The sequence below is a fragment of the Salmo trutta genome, chromosome 19 (genome assembly GCF_901001165.1).
Source record: "Salmo trutta chromosome 19, fSalTru1.1, whole genome shotgun sequence".
NCBI classification, from domain to species: domain Eukaryota; kingdom Metazoa; phylum Chordata; class Actinopteri; order Salmoniformes; family Salmonidae; genus Salmo; species Salmo trutta.
The window spans coordinates 29,854,820-29,872,080 of NC_042975.1; the positions used below are offsets into that span (position 1 = coordinate 29,854,820).

General features: G+C 41.9%; 1 pseudogene; it reads left to right on the forward strand.

Annotated features, from left to right (window-relative positions):
• The window catches only part of LOC115155093 (zinc finger SWIM domain-containing protein 7-like), a 45,340-nt pseudogene extending 30,240 nt beyond the window's left edge, over positions 1 to 15,100 (forward strand).
• The last annotated feature ends 2,161 nt before the right edge of the window (positions 15,101 to 17,261 follow it).

Sequence of the window (17,261 nt, forward strand, 5' to 3'; positions counted from 1 at the left end):
ACACAGACACACACAAATAAGGGAGCAGTTTAGTCATCTGCACCAAATGCAGCAATAGCTTTTAACGTATTCTTACCTCTTTTTTTTATTGATATCCATTGAACTGTTTCCATTTTTTGTTTTAGAAATAATTTAAAAAAGGGAGAAAGTGTCAAACAACAGCCATTTGAGTAAAATTTACAGACGATTAGTAAAGCTTAAACCAAAGTTTATTGACCCATTGGGTCATACAGCTGCATAAGACAAAGACATGGTTCCACCAGTGGTAGTATATATATATATATATATATATATATATATACCACAATTTGGGTGACATCCTCCTTCTTGCTAAACATGACATCTTTATTGCTAGGCAGGAAATTAAGTGATGTGCACAATAAACTGTTCTTTCTCCTTTAATGGGACCTGACCTAACCTCGCCCCCCATTCTTCAAAACACATCTCTCCACCCTTATCAGTGCCTGCCAACATGTGATTGCCTTTCCTTTACTCAGTACATTCCAAGCTTAATTGTCTCCACCATATATATTCCTCCAACAGATAACAATTAACTTCTGGTGTAGAAATCAGACTATGGCACTCAATATTTCAATAGGATACCTGATAATTAACAATATTTCATGGTTAGAGTCAGATCTCATCAATAGTATCATCATAAAGACAATTTTAATTTAGATCATAAATGGATAAACCTTACCTTAACTGAAAAATGTAAAGATCTCTTCAATTTAAGTGCTAAATTCAAATCAAAACATTTTGGTTGGGCTGTTAGGTTCCTGCAAGAACCCACAAGAACTAATAGGTTCCTCAATGAACCCCACCTCCTATGGGGTTCTTGGAAGAACCTTTTGGGGGCATTTTTCAGTGTCAAGAAGCCTAAGGTTCTTTGAGGAACTTTGAGGATCTTAGAAGAACCCTCATTGAACCCCTCATTTTTTGAGCAGGCAATGTGAAGTGATACAGTGAATTTGCTCATGGTGCTCGCAGCTCAAATTATACAGTAACAGTCAAAAGTTTGGACAGACCCTCTCATTGAAGGGTTTTTCTTTATTTTTACTATTTAATAATAATAGTGAAGACATCTAAACTATGAAATAACACATTGAATCATGTAGTAACCAAAAAAGTGTTAAACAAAACTAAATATATTTTATATTTGAGATTCTTCAAAGTAGCCACCCATTGACTGACCTTCATGTCTTAAAGAAATGATGGACTGTTGTTTCTCTTTGTATATTTGAGCTGTGCTTGCCATAATATGGACTTGGTATTTTAATTAACAAGGCACACCTGTTAATTGAAATGCATTCCAGGTGACCACCTCATGAAGCTCGTTGAGAGAATGCCAAGAGTGTGCAAAGCTGTCATCAAGGCAAAGGGTGGATACTTTGAAGAATTTCAAATATAAAATATATTTTGATTTGTTGAACACTTTTTTGGTTACTACATTATTCCATATGTGTTATTTCATAATTTTGATGTCTTCACTATTAATGTCGATAATAGTGAAAATAAAGAAAAACCCTTGAATGAGTAGGGGTATCCAAACTTTTGACTGGTACTGTATGTAGCAACACCATTGGACCAACACCATCGAACATGAAAAAAAATCTAAATGTAACAATACTGTAGCACAACAAAATACAGTTGAAGTCGGAAGTTTACATACACTTAGGTTGGAGTCATTAACTCGTTTTTCAACCACTCCACAAATTTCTTGTTATCAAACTATAGTTTTGGCAAGTTGGTTAGGACATCTACTTTGTGCATGACACAAGTAATTTTTCCAACAACTTTTTACAGACAGATAATTTCACTTATAATTCACTGTATCACAATTCCAGTGGGTCAGAAGTTTATATACACTAAGTTGACTGTGCATTTAAACAGCTTGGAAAATTCCAGAAAATGATGGCTTTAGAAGCTTCAGATAGGCTAACTGACATCATTTGAGTCAATTGGAGATGTACCAATGTAACAGGGTTGGTTATGTTTCCACTTGCCTCTAAAGAAATGTGTACTTAATGTTCAAGCATTCGTATTGGTTGGTTCAACTGATGACAATAAGGTGTGTTGTGATTGGCCCCGCTTGCAGATAGGGGGAGATCGCGAACGTCAGGTCTTCCCAGTATGAAAATGTGATGCAAGGGGTAGGTCACGTTCTGAATACTGTTTTATATTTTATATTTTACAATGTGTACAAGTTTGCTGTACGTTACTGATTTATACATGTGTGGGTATATGGTACCTGTTAGGGATTGAGGGGCTTTATGGAATGTGCTTTGGCATATGATTGCTGTAGATAAGTGTTAGCTAGCATACACCGTTGTAATGGTCACATAAGCCCACTGCTAACACAGTTGTCTTCATGCTACAGCTTTTGCCATTGACAGCCATCAGTATCATTAAGCCCTGCACAACTACCGTGCTGTTTCTCATTTAACAACAGGTATTTACACATGTTATATTTTGTATTGTATTTTTGTATTTTGTGACCCCAGTATGAAAATGTGATGCAAGGGCTTTTGCCATCGACAGCCATCAGTATCATTAAGCCCTGCACAACTACCGTGCTGTTTCTCATTTAACAACAGGAATAAATGATGCTCAACTGGGACCACTGGCTGATGTGATTTATTAGGAGAAAACACAACGCAAGGAGAGTACGATATACATCTGTTACACCTGTGGATGTATTTCAAGGCCTGAAGTTATCACGTTCAGCTGTACAAACAACAGTACGCAAGTATAAACACCATGGGACCACGCAGCCGTCATACCGCTCAGGAAGGAGACATGTTCTGTCTCCTAGAGATGAACATACTTTGGTGTGAAAAGTGCAAATCAATGCCAGAATAACAGCAAAGGACCTTGTGAAGATGCTGGAGGAAACAGGTACAAAAGTATCTATATCCACAGTAAAACGAGTCCTATATCAACATTACCTGAAAGGCCGCTCAGCATGGAAGAAGCCACTGCTCCAAAACCGCCATAAAAAAGCCAGACTACGGTTTGCAACTGCACATGGGGACAAATATCGTACTTTTTGGAGAAACGTCCTCTGGTCTGCTGAAACAAAAATAGAACTGTTTGACCATCGTTATGTTTGGAGGAAAAAGGGGTACGCTTGCAAGCCGAAGAACACCATCCCAACCGTGAAGCACGGGGGTGGCAGCATCATGTTGTGGGGGTGCTTTGCTGCAGGAGGGACTGGTGCACTTCACAAAATAGATGTCATCATGAGGAAGCAAAATTATGTGGCTATATTGAAGCAACATCACAAGACGTCAGGAAGTTAAAGCTTGTTCGTAAATGGGTCTTCCAAATGGACAATGACCCCAAGCATACTTACAAAGTTGGGGCAAAATGGCTTAAGGACAACAAAGTCAAGGTATTGGAGTGGCCATCACAAAGCCTTGACCTCACTCCCATAGAACATTTGTGGGCGGAACTGAAAAAGTGTGTGCAAGCAAGGAGGCCTACAAACCTGACTCAGTTGCACCAGCTCTGTCAGGAGGAATGGGCCAAAATTCACCCAACTTATTGTCGAAAGCTTGTGGAAGGCTATCCGAAAAGTTTGACCCAAGTTAAACAATTTAAAGGCAATGCTACCAAATCCTAATTAAGTGTATGTAAACTGACCCACTAGGAATGTGATGGAAAAAAAATTCTCTCTACTATTATTCTGACATTTCACATTCTTCAAATAAAGTGGGGACCCTAACTGACCTAAGACAGGGACTTTTTACTAGGATTAAATGTCAGGAATTGTGAAAAACTGAGTTTAAATGTATTTGGCTAAGGTGTATGTAAACTTCCGACTTCAACTGCAGATAATCAATTTTACTTTGCTGGTGCCTTTTAATTTAAACACCAGTGGTGCCATTAGTGCTTTCTAACTGCACTGAACCAAAACAGTGGCTTGGGAGCGAAGCAAAACTTTAGAGTAGTGACGGGGTAAGGGGGAGGAAAATGCAATCTGATAATTATTATATACTATACACTGAGTATACAAAACGTTAAGAACACCTGTTTCTGTCTCCCCATTAATATATATTAGTCTATGGGGCCAAAGGGTAGAGAGGGGGGTTGGGGGGGTGTTGCTGATGAGTCCTCACCAAATCTTAGCCCCTGGATATTGGCTCTGTGTAAACCCCAGGCAGTAGCAGCAGCTGTCCAATTGTGTTATCATTTCACCCACTCAACCTTTGCTTTTCCAAACCATCCTTCCTGTTGGAATATAATCAGTGTCGCCCTCAGTGACCTTTAAAAAGTAAGTTTATCGCTTTAAAGGGAAAAGTTAACAGTTTCATCACTTATATGAATCTGCAATCTGCTGACTCGTGTTTTTGTCACTTTTCCTCTTTCCTTCCTGTAATAAAGTTTCACATGGATCTCTGCCATGTGGTTATAGTTTGAGGCCTTAAATGTGGTTAAATATTTACCACGTTTGGTTGAAATATGACTCAGAGTTAACACTCAAAGGCAGACATTTCACCCATTTATGACAAATCTAGCCAAACAATCCAGAGTTATGATGCAGTCTGAAGCCTTGAGTAAGATGCATCGTTGGACCTGTGCCTGTCGTGACTTCCCACAAACAACTACAGTCCTCTATAGTCCTCCCTGACGGGTTGTAACTGATAATTGGGGATGGCACTGATGGACTGATGACAAAGCCGTCCCTCCAAACCTCTGAGCTTTCTGGCTTCCCTCTAAGTAGAGCCGCAAGATCCCGGCACTTCTACCATAAAAATAGAGAAGCCAACTCCAGTCACACTGGAGCTAAATCTCATGTTCATGTCATTTTCTGAGATTGAACAGTAGCTCGTGCTTGATTTGCAGTCTAGCTGACTGTGGAGTCCCCTGCTAGGATAGCTTGTACACCTGCCAAACAGTGGAAGGAGAATACCAGGGAGCGTTTAAGTGTGGTTTTGTGTTGGGCCTACCCGTTGGCTTTGTGGCCAGAGCTTAGCAGTGGTATTCTGAAATGCCAACATGAGGACAAAAAATACCCAAATGTGAGCTGGTTTTCAATGACTCTAATGCTTTAGAGGCTTCAGCATCACTGATTGGCCTAGGCCGGTCCCATGGAAATAAAATACATTTTATTAATTATATTTTTTACATTTAAGACATTGCTCATGTAGTCAGCTCAGGGAATCGAACCAGCGACCTTTCAGATACGGGCCCAATGCTCCGCTAGGCTACCTGCCACCCCTGAGTGCAAAGTGTGTGGGTGTTTGTGTTTGGGATAACCTGGTCTTCATTTAGGTTAGGGTGCCTTGTTTTGTGGTCTGAGGGGGAGGGTACACCATATTTGGGCAGTTGGGATTCAAGGTTTCCTCTGATTCAGTAGTGAAAGACCTTTTATTTCTCTCCTCCACTGAGTTCTTAGCCAGGAAGGAATACTTTTTCCTTTATTTCAATTTAACTTTGATCTCAGGGGGATTTTAATCAGCATGTCAATTACAATATAATGGGCAATACAGCAACACAACCTGGGTCAACTGTCACGGTGTTATTTTTGGCAGTCTTTAAAGAAAGCCTAGTCACATTTTTCGTCATTTGAATAATTATTTAGTCTAGTTACTGTCAAAATGTCAAAAACAGAGGGCCATTTTAGTCAACTAAATGCCCTTTAATTTTAGTCACATTTTAGTCACATCATATTTGTATTGCCTCATTAACCTATAGTACAAATAAATCACTGATTTCCATGTGCACAAACATACATAGCCTTGTCCTACCAACATATTTTTCAGCATAACATCCTATTTTCTTCCCAAAAGTAGAAATATGACAAATATACAGTACCAGTCAAAAGTTTGGACACACATACTTATTCAAGGGTTTTTCTTTATTTGTACTATTTTCTACATTGTAGGATAATAGTGAAGACATCAAAACTATTAAAAAACCCACTGACAAAGAAATGATCAGTCTATAATTTTAATGGTAGGTTTATTTGAACAGTGAGCGACAGAATAACAACAAAGAAATCCAGAAAAACGCATGTCAAAAATGTTATAAATTTATTTGCATTTTAATGAGGGAAATAAGTATTTGACCCCCTCTCAATCAGAAAGATTTCTGGCTCCCAGGTGTCTTTTATACAGGTAACGAGCTGAGATTAGAAGCACACTCTTAAAGGGAGTGCGCCTAATCTCAGCTTGTTACCTGTATAAAAGACACCTGTCCACAGAAGCAATCAATCAATCAGATTCCAAACTCTCCACCATGGCCAAGACCAAAGAGCTCTCCAAGGATGTCAGGGATAAGATTGTAGACCTACACAAGGCTGGAATGGGCTACAAGACCATCGCCAAGCAGCTTGGTGAGAAGGTGACAACAGTTGGTGCGATTATTCGCAAATGGAAGAAACACAAAAGAACTGTCAATCTCCCTCGGCCTGGGGCTCCATGCAAGATCTCACCTCGTGGAGTTGCAATGATCATGAGAACGATGAGGAATCAGCCCAGAACTACACGGGAGGATCTTGTCAATGATCTCAATGCAGCTGGGAGCATAGTCACCAAGAAAACAATTGGTAACACACTACGCCGTGAAGGACTGAAATCCTGCAGCGCCCGCAAGGTCCCCCTGCTCAAGAAAGCACATATACATGCCCGTCTGAAGTTTGCCAATGAACATCTGAATGATTCTGAGGACAACTGGGTGAAAGTGTTGTGGTCAGATGAGACCAAAATGGAGCTCTTTGGCATCAACTCAACTCGCCGTGTTTGGAGGAGGAGGAATGATGCCTATGACCCCAAGAACACCATCCCCACCGTCAAACATGGAGGTGGAAACATTATGCTTTGGGAGTGTTTTTCTGCTAAGGGGACAGGACAACTTCACCGCATCAAAGGGACGATGGATGGGGCCATGTACGGTCAAATCTTTGGTGAGAACCTCCTTCCCTCAGCCAGGGCATTAAAAATGGGTCGTGGATGGGTATTCCAGCATGGCAATGACCCAAAACACACGGCCAAGGCAACAAAGGAGTGACTCAAGAAGAAACACATTAAGGTCCTGGAGTGGCCTAGCCAATCTCCAGACCTTAATCCCATAGACAATCTGTGGAGGGAGCTCAAGGTTCGAGTTGCCAAACGTCAGCCTCGATACCTTAATGACTTGGAGAAGATCTGCAAAGAGGAGTGGGACAAAATCCCTCCTGAGATGTGTGCAAACCTGGTAGCCAACTACAAGAAACGTCTGACCTCTGTGATTGCCAACAAGGGTTTTGCCACCAAGTACTAAGTCATGTTTTGCAGAGGGGTCAAATACTTATTTCCCTCATTAAAATGCAAATAATTTTATATTATTTTTGACATGCATTTTTCTGGATTTCTTTGTTGTTGTTATTCTGTCTCTCACTGTTCAAATAAACCTACCATTAAAATTATAGACTGGTCATTTCTTTGTCAGTGGGCAAATGTACAAAATCAGCAGGGGATCAAATACTTTTTTCCCTCACTGTAGGCCTATAGCTAGCTAATGAGGTAACATGACTGAACAAGGTGCAACCTAAACAAGTGATTAACGGTCCGGTCCACAAGTAGCCTAGTTTTAGAACTGCCCGCGAGATGCTTTTTTAATGTAAAGTGCCACCAATGCACAATAGAAATAAAAAAATGTAGCGCCCGTATTATGGGTCATGTCTTCTGAACGGTAATCGCTCAAGCCGTTTTCTCTGAGGAAAAGAAGGAGACTTGACTTGTACGTTGGCTACAGAACCTGGCTATGAAATTCAGTGGGGACAATGGGAGGGTTGAGCGAGACTACAAATTCAAAGACAGACACATTTTCTATACTCAAGGTAGAGAAAAACATCGCTAGACTGTTTTTACCATTAAACTTAATGTTGCTATTGTTTTTTTATTTTGTAAAGCAGCTTGGTTTTCTTAACCAAGCAAAGGGTAGCTAACTAGAATGATGGTGTTAACTGGTTAGCTATGGGGAAGCAAGAGAGTCGCATGTGTATAATCGGAGGCGGAGCTGGAGCGGAGCCTGTCTGCCTGTCTGCCCACACTCATCGCTTGCTCCCCCGCAGTTCACCAGCTGATGTAGGCTGTGTGTGCCCGGTGTAGTTTTGTCCAGTCCACTTAGTAGTCAGATTTTAGTCACAAATTGTTTTCGTTTAGTTATAGTTTTTTCTGGGGCAATTTAGTCAGTGCCTCTGAAAAATAGGTGTTAAACAAATATTTTTGTCGACGAAATGAACACTGCTGTCCAAGTGGCATAACGTTGAATGTCATGGTGTTGTTCATGGTGGTGGAGGATTGCCACAGCACCCGCATCCTATTATTCTTCCATTTGGCAACCCTCCAAATGAAAACCAGGGCTATTGACAGTGTGTGTTTTATGTTCTCTCTTTAAAATGCCTCGCTGCAGAATCCCTAGTCAGACAGTAGCCTACAGTCCAGTGTCTGTATTACCTTGTCAGCCCTGGCTAGAGGCTCCTATAGTTCTAGTGTGGGACACTAACTGATAGTAGCCATGTTACCTCTCTCATGAGTTTGTTTTACAGAGACCAGAGGTTGATAAATGAGACTCCCTTCTCCTCTTCTTCTCATCTGCTATCCTTTCTTTTCATTTCCCTGGTTTCAGTTACACAGATGGTAGTTTCTTTGCCAAGGTATCTTGTATGGCCAGTCCTTCATACTGTTGGGTTCTGAGAATATGAAATACACTTATTAATGTCACTGAGGGAGAGAGGGTAATGTATAACGTTTACATTATATCAGGTATCCTATTGAAATATTGAGCGCGGGGAAGCGATCACATGGCAGGAATTGATAAGGGGAGAGAGCCATGTATTACTGATGAAGGGGGTTGAGATCAGGTCAGGTCACGTTAAGGGAGAAATAAAAGTTTATAGCCCGTATCACATAGTGTCCTGCCTAGCAGTAAAGACAATGTTTGTACAGATGTGTAGGAAGAGACTCAGCCGAGGAGGAAGGGTTAAATATCAGTGCTTGTGTGAAAATGTTTTTGTCTAATGCAGCTGTATTGATCCTCTGGGAAGAATAAACTTGGTTAAGCTTTCATAGTGTCCGTTGAGTTTTTTACACTGAGAATTAGAACCTAACAATATGTCAGCCCAAATTGACCATTTTTCCCCTCTCCCTGAAGTGTGCACTTGTTCACTCCCCCTCAACTACTGTAAAAGCATTGAGTTGGTTTGTAGATGGATTGTCTACCATATTGGCATTGTTATATCAATTTAATGCTCTTAAATCCTTGAGGGGGAGTGAACGAATACACACCACAGTTACAGTCTCCCTCCAGTGCCCTCAGCTGGTGTTAGGAGTGTGTATCGGAGGTGAAGTCAGGTGCAGGAGAGCAGAGTGTAGTGAACAGGCGCACTTTTTATTCCGGTCAAAATGACAGCACAAAAATAACAAAATGTTCCCAAAACACGGAACATAGACAAAAAATTGTGTGCTTAACAATATCCACAATATCAAAATGCAAGTAACACAAACAATCCTACACAAAGACATGATGGGGAACAGAGGAATAAATACATATGAATTGATTGGGGAATGAAAACCAGTTGTGCAGGGAACAAGACAAAACAAATGAATACAAGAAAAATGGAGCGGCGATGGCTAGAAAGCCGGTGACGTCGACCGCCGAACACCGCCCGAACAAGGAGAGGAGCTGACTTCGGCGGAAGTCGTGACAGCTGGGTGGTTTTCGGTCTCGTTACTCTGCTTTTGTCACTTTTTAAATTGACTCCATGGAATTGTCCCTGCGAAGTAACTCATTTATAATGTAACATTTCAACGAATGAGGTGTTTTATTTTGTAGGTCACTAGGAAGGTCATTTAGAGGGACTACACGACTGTGAATTTGTCTCGGCTAGGGAATAATGGAGCCTGTTTCTGCCATGTTGAGAGTCATTAGTTGTGGTGACGAGGCTGTGTAATCTTCTGAATTAATGCCCTCATGCGCCATCTTCAGAATGGGGCTGGAGCTGAGTCCGTCACAAAGTATGGACAGTGACGTAAAGTGCTTAAGTAGGAATACTTTGTACTTTGGGGTATCTGTACTTTACTATTTATATTTCTGACAACTTTTACTTCACTACATTCCTAAAGAAAATAATGTACTTTTTACTCCTTACCTTTTCCTTGACACCCACAAGTACTCATTACATTTTGAATGCTTAGCAGGGCAGGAAAATGGTCCGATTCACACACTTATCAAAAGAATACACGGTCATCTCTATTACCTCTGATCTGGTGGACTCAGTAAACATAAATCATCATTTGTAAATGATGTCTGAGTGTTGGAGTGTGCACCAGGCTATCCATACATTTAAAAACAAGAAAATGGTGCCTTCTGCTTTGCTTAATATAAGGACTTTGAAATTATTTATATTTTAACTTCTACTTTTGATACTTAAGTATATTTAGAACCAAATACTTTTAGACTTTTACTCAAGTAGTATTTTACTTGGTAACTTTTACTTTTACTTGAGTAACTTTCTATTAAGGTATCTATACTTTTACTCAAGTATGACATTGGGTACTTTTTCCACCACTGAGTATGGACTAAGTGTCTGGTATGGCCAGGAGTTGTTGTCTGGCATGCGAGTTTAGGTATACTTTACAGCTACAGTATTTGTTGGAGTATATGCAATATTTGGAGAAACCTGGCTAGCTTTATGAGATTATTGTCTACCACTTTTAAATCCAATACATGTTTAACACTTCCAGACACCAGGGGTGTATTTAGTGATGTAAAACATTGTGGATGTTTCAGGTAAAAATAGAATGAACAGACCTGACACAATTCCATTTTCTATCTGACGGACAATCATATCTGTTCTACACCATACACTTATTCCTATCTGAATGTTCTGTAACGTAACATCATCCTGAACAGGCCCCAAGGTTTAATGACACATGGACAAGTACAGTGAAATGCCTTTCTTGCAAGCTCTAACCCCAACAATGCAGTAATCTATATCAATATAATAATACAAATAACAAAGTAGAACAAAAACACACAATATATACAAATAAGAAAAACACGATAAAGTAAGTAAGCATACTATATACATGGTCAGTTCCAGTACCATATTTACAATGTTCGGGGATACTGGAGCGATAGAGGTAGAAATGTGTAGGGGTAAGGTGACTAGGCATCAGGATATATGATAAACACAGTAGCAGCAGCGTGTATGATGATTGTATCTGAGTGGGTGTAGAGTCAGTATAAATGTATGTATGTATGTGTGTGTGTGAGCAAATAATGGATTGAGTGTTTATATGTGTGTTGGAGTGTCAGTGTGCATAGTGTGTAGGGGCCTGTGAGTGTGAAATAAGAATAAAATACAAAATTCAACACAGATTGTCCTTGTAGCCATTTTGTTTGCTATTTAGCAGTCTTATGGCATGGTGATAGAAGCTGTTCAGGAGCCTGTTGGTGTCAGACTTGATACACCGGTACCGCTTGCTGTACGGAAGCAGAGAGAACATTCTATGGCTTGGGTGGCTGAAGTCTAACAATTTTACGGGCCTTCCTTTCACACCGCCTGATATAGAGGTCCAGGATGGCAGGGAGCTCAGATCCAGTGATGTGCTGGGCTGTCCTGACCACCCTCTGTAGCGATCAAGGTAGTGCTCGAGGCAGTGCTATTGCCATACCAAGCAGTGATGCAGCCAGTCAAGATGCTCTTAATGGTACAGCTGTAGAACATTTTGAGGATTTGAGGACCCATGCCAAACATTTTCAACCTCCTGAGGGGGAAGAGGCGCTGTCGCGCCTTCTTTACAACTGTGAGCGTGGACCATTTTATGTTTTTAGTGATTTGACACCGAGGAACTTGAAGCTCTCGACCTGCTCCACTACAGCCCCGTTGATGTGGCTGGGGGTGTGCTTGCCCCCCCGTTTCCTGTAGTCCACGATCAGCTCCTTGGTCTTACTTACGTTAAGGGAGAGGTGGTTGTTCCAGCCCCACAATGCCAGGTTACTGACCTCCTTCCTGTAGGCTGTCTCATCGCCGCTGTTGATCAGGCCTACCACCGTTGTGTCGTCAGCAAACTTGGTGATGGTGTTGGAGTCGTGCATGACCACGTGGTTGTGGGTGAACAGGAAGTACAGGAGGGATCTAAGCACACACCCCTGTTGGGCCCTCGTGTTGAGGGTCAGCGCGGCGGGGGTGATGTTGCCTACTCTCACCACTTGGGGTCGGCTGTAAGGAAGTTAGCAGGATGTGTTAGGGCTCTTTGGAGGAGCTCGGGATTGTTGAGATAAGGATGAGATGAGGTCAGTGGGAGCTTGTTTCACGTCATTCCTCACCCAGTTCTACTGATTGACCGTTTTCAGAGCTCAGCTGTTGTGAACATGTGTGGAATTGACTCAAGCTGTTTTCACTGGCAGACAAAGGCAGTATAAGTACGGACAGAATTCACATAATCAAGTACTTGCTAGAGACATAAGACATTCTCTCTTCTACAACACTGTGGTGATTCAGAGAATCTTTCCATGGTCGTTTATTTCCTTGTTTGCATAAATCCACGGTCCAGGACACCTGTGTTTTTGTCCAGCTCTGCCTTTGACTCCTACTTGTTGTTTTTGTTAATGTGTCTGTAGTGATCTAAGGCACTCCATCTCAGTGTTTGAGGCGTCACTACGGACACCCTGGTTCGAATCCAGTCTGTATCACAACCGGCCGTGATTGGGAGTCCCATAGAGCGGCTCACAATTGGCCCAGCGTTGTCTGGGTTTGGCCGGTGTAGGCCATCATTGTAAATAAGAATGTTCTTAACTGACTTGCCTAGTTAAATAAAGGTTACATTTTTTTTATTTAAAAAATTGTTTTGTTGAAGGTGATGGTTGGGTCAGGGCTGCTGTACACTTTAAATCAAATCAAATGGTATTTGTCACATGCTTTGTAAACAACAGGTGTAGACTAACAGTGAAATGCTTACTTACGGGCCCTTCCCAACAATGCAGAGAGAAATATAGAAAAATAATAGAAACATAATAAAACAAGGAATAAATACACAATGAGTAACGATAACTTGGCTATATTCACGGGGTACCAGTACCAAGTCGATGTGCAGGAGTACGAGGTAATTGAGATAGATACTGTATGTACGTATGGGAAGGGGTGAAGTGACTAGGCAACAGGATAAATAATAAGCAGATGGGTCAAAAAGTTTGTGCAAAGGGGGGGTCAATTCAGATCATCTGGGTAGCTATTTGGTTAACTATTTAGCAGTGTTATGGTTTGGGGGTAGAAGCTGTTCAGGGTCCTGTTGGTTCCAGACTTGGTGCATCAGCACCGCTTGCCATGCGGTAGCAGATAGAAAAGTCTATGACTTCGGTGGCTGGTGTCTTTGACCATTTTTATGGCCTTCCTCTGACACCGCCTGGTATAGAGGTCCTGGATGTCAGGGAGCTCAGCCCCAGTGATGTACTGGGCCATACGCACTACCCTCTGTAGTGCCATGCGATTGGATGACAAGCAGTTGCCATACCAAGCGCTGATGCAGCCAGTCAAGATGCTCTCAGTGGTGCACCTGCTACACCTCCTGTCACTACTGCACCTGCCCAGCCTTCACCTACACCGTGCTCAGGAAGAACGAGAGCCTGCTGGTCAGCACAGAGCCATAATAACGTATTCATATATTAATAGAACATACATAAACTACAAAGACATCATACAAAACCTATGCACGCATGCACACAAGCACACACACACACACACACAAACAAACACAAACACACACACACACACACAGACAGGCACACACCACCTCGTCGGGTCATGCTCTTTGTCTTGGGTAATGCATAGATCCTGAGCAAGACAAGATGCGGAACTCAACCTTTCAGGGTTAGTCCCTGCCAGAAAGTGCTCATATGTTGATCTGTACAACAGTAGCACTGAGCAGACGGGATATTTTGGTCAGGTTTCATCTTTGATTTTGCATTTTTATTTGCTATAAAACAAGGTGGGCTACTAGCTACACCTTGAATAAGGACAGCTCCAGTCCCTAGAGTGACAATGCTAAAATCAACCTGAGAAACAAAAAGCAGCAAGAGACTAAAGGGTCAACCATAGTCTTATATTCTTAGACTGATGTCCATGAGATGAAAAAGATCCTTATTGGATCATTATTAGCAAGACACTGGAACTAGTGGTCTTTTTACGTCTCATTTAAACCTGTCCATCACATATGACACCCAGGAGCCCAAAACCAAAAAGACCCCAAAGTCCCATCAACCCTCAGCTGCCTCTGAATATTTCCCTGAAAACAGAATACTGTATATCCATACCTCACAGTGAGGTTGACCACACTTCTCCCCCTCCTCCCACATAGAGCCAGAGCTGTCTGTGTTGTTTTAAGGGCACTGCAGACCTTGTCATCGTCATTGCGACCCCGTCATGGGTCAGTTAGGGCAGATCAGGGGCAGGGCCAGTCTCACTGTAGACCACGTCATCATCCGCATCATTGGTCTACGTCTATCAAACAGAACTAGGTCACCCTAGTGGGCCACTGGGGGTTTCACATGGAGCGTACTGCCTGGACAGTCTACAGACCATGAAAGCCCAGTCTCCCAGCTCCAGGACAGCAGACCAGCAGGAGAGAGACCACTCTGTACTGAACTGTTACTCTGAAAAATATCCCTGAGATGATGGAAAAAATGTAATGGAACTTATTTTTGCCAAATGTTTTTGGGGAATATAATACATTCTTCCTACCTTATTACATTGGTATGACAAATACTGACGTTGTGGTTATTATATTTTCTATAAATGTAATAACCGTAAGTTAAAAACAAATGAGTCACACATACACTTATCATCATGATTAATATATCTGCAAACTTGCCTGAAGTTGAATTCTGTCTGTGTGACACACACACACACACACACACACACACACACACACACACACACAGAAAAGAAAAGCTCTCTCATGGCTCCAATGCATTAGATTTAATAAGCTAGCTAAAATTCCTAACATTCCTCCTCCTGTGTTAGTGTAAGCATATCCTGGTGGCTTACCTCAGTCATGCCATGGGACTGTCCCAGCAGGACAGCTATATCAGTCCCAAAAGAGACACGTAGATCACAGCCTAACAGGTCACTGAAACAGACTCAAAGCCTTGCAGCACCATCTAAGACCAAGCTGCTAAAGCTAAAGATGTTTAAAAGCCAAAGCCTACTGCTGCTGCATGGTCTCCTCCAGTCTATCTGCATGTGTGAAGATTATTTTTATGGCGTTTAGGTCATTGTGCTGTTCTTCTGGACGTCTGGTGTGGTTCTCTGCTTTCTGAAAATCTGTCAACAGATGTTGCATTTGTTTGTGACTGTGTAAGTGTTCTTAATGTGTTACCAGAGAATGTGCATCTGTTCATTGACTTTAGTTTTAGACTCTCCTTGTATTTGAAGACAAGTCAGTCACACTATGGTGTTGCCTGCTGAAAGGGAACTGTAAAGGTAAGACACATTTTACTCAGTCCAGTGGTTCAGTGACCAGAGACTACAAAGATGTTTGGGTTTTCAGAAGGCTTTGTATATTTATTATTTGTTCTGAACTTAAAACATTGAAAATTGTTATATGTGGGTTTGTAAACTCTTCTTGTAAGAATATGAATGTTTGACCTGTAACAATATAAGCACAGCTTTTATTAACAAAATAATTCACCATACATACACATTGGCAATTTTAGCATGTAAATCTTGGTGGGGAAACTTCCAAAACATTTTTTAGATGCATGCCAGCAAAGCCACTACACAACACAACACAACACTAAACAATACATTAATTACACTATAACGGTGACAAAGGTTGCCCAGAAACTGTTAGGGCCTACATAAAGCTGTCCCAACAGCAGAGTCCCAACACTTTACCATTGATATACCTGGCTATCAGTGGAGCCTTGTCTGTCAGCGAAACAGTTCATTCAGCATCATTTACTGCCTTTTTAAAAAACATAGCTGATATGGCTGACTTGCTTAAACAAATGTGGTTTCTACTGACAACTGAGATGTACAAACTATGGCATAAGAGGACGACAAGCGGATAACAGGCAATCCGTAATTTCGATTATATAACAATACAGGGCGAGACCCAGATGCAGACACGGGAGGCAGATGGTTTGAGTCAGGCAAGAGACAGGTCGTGGACAGGCAAAATATGATAAACCAGGTCGGAGTCCAGGAAGTACAGAGTGGCAGGCGGGCTCAGAGTCAGGGCAGGCAAGGGTCAAAGCCAGGAGGACTAGAAAAACAGAGATAAGAAAAAATCAGAAGCACGGAAAAAACCACGCTGGTTGACTTTATAAGAGAAGACAAACTGGCAACAGACAAACAAAGAACACAGGAATAAATACCCAGGGACTAATAGGGAAAACAGGCAGTGGTGGTTCTAGACCATTTCAACTGGGGGGGGGCAAGCTGGGGCCAGTTGTACTGTTAGAGGGGCCAGTTACATTAGACGTTATTGTTGTCATATTATTTTCTTCACTGCATTGCAGGCAAAAGACCATGTTCATAATCATCATCGTTGCCACTGTCTAATAACGGATGGAAAAAAAGAACGACAGCAAAAATTAGCTATGTAAAAATAATTTCATACTCCACATTTAGGGGGGCCACAAGGGGGTCCAAAATTGTTGTCACAGGGGCACTGCCCCCCCCCCCCCCAGGACCGCCCCTGAAAACAGGTGACGTTTTCAGGGGCCGGAGAAGGGTGGAGACAATCACAAAGACAGGTGAAACAGATCAGAGCGTTACAAATGAAGACATTAATGAGCGAGCTAGGACGATGTAGTCAATATAACTATTTGTTCAGCACTTTTGAATTCAGAACATGGGCAATTCTTACGGTATTCTCCCTGTACACCAAGTCTGAACTGTAGGATAAATAAAGGGGGCATATATGCAGACAATGAAAGCTCTTACAATTTTCGAAGATTACATTTCTCTAATCCAGGCACTTACATTTCTCTAATCCAGGCACTTGTCATCTCCCGTCTGGATTACTGCAACTCGCTGTTGGCTGGGCTCCCTGCCTGTGCCATTAAACCCCTACAACTCATCCAGAACGCCGCAACCCGTCTGGTGTTCAACCTTCCCAAGTTCTCTCACGTCACCCCGCTCCTCCGCTCTCTCCACTGGCTTCCAGTTGAAGCTCGCATCCGCTACAAGACCATGGTGCTTGCCTACGGAGCTGTGAGGGGAACGGCACCTCCGTACCTTCAGGCTCTGATCAGGCCCTACACCC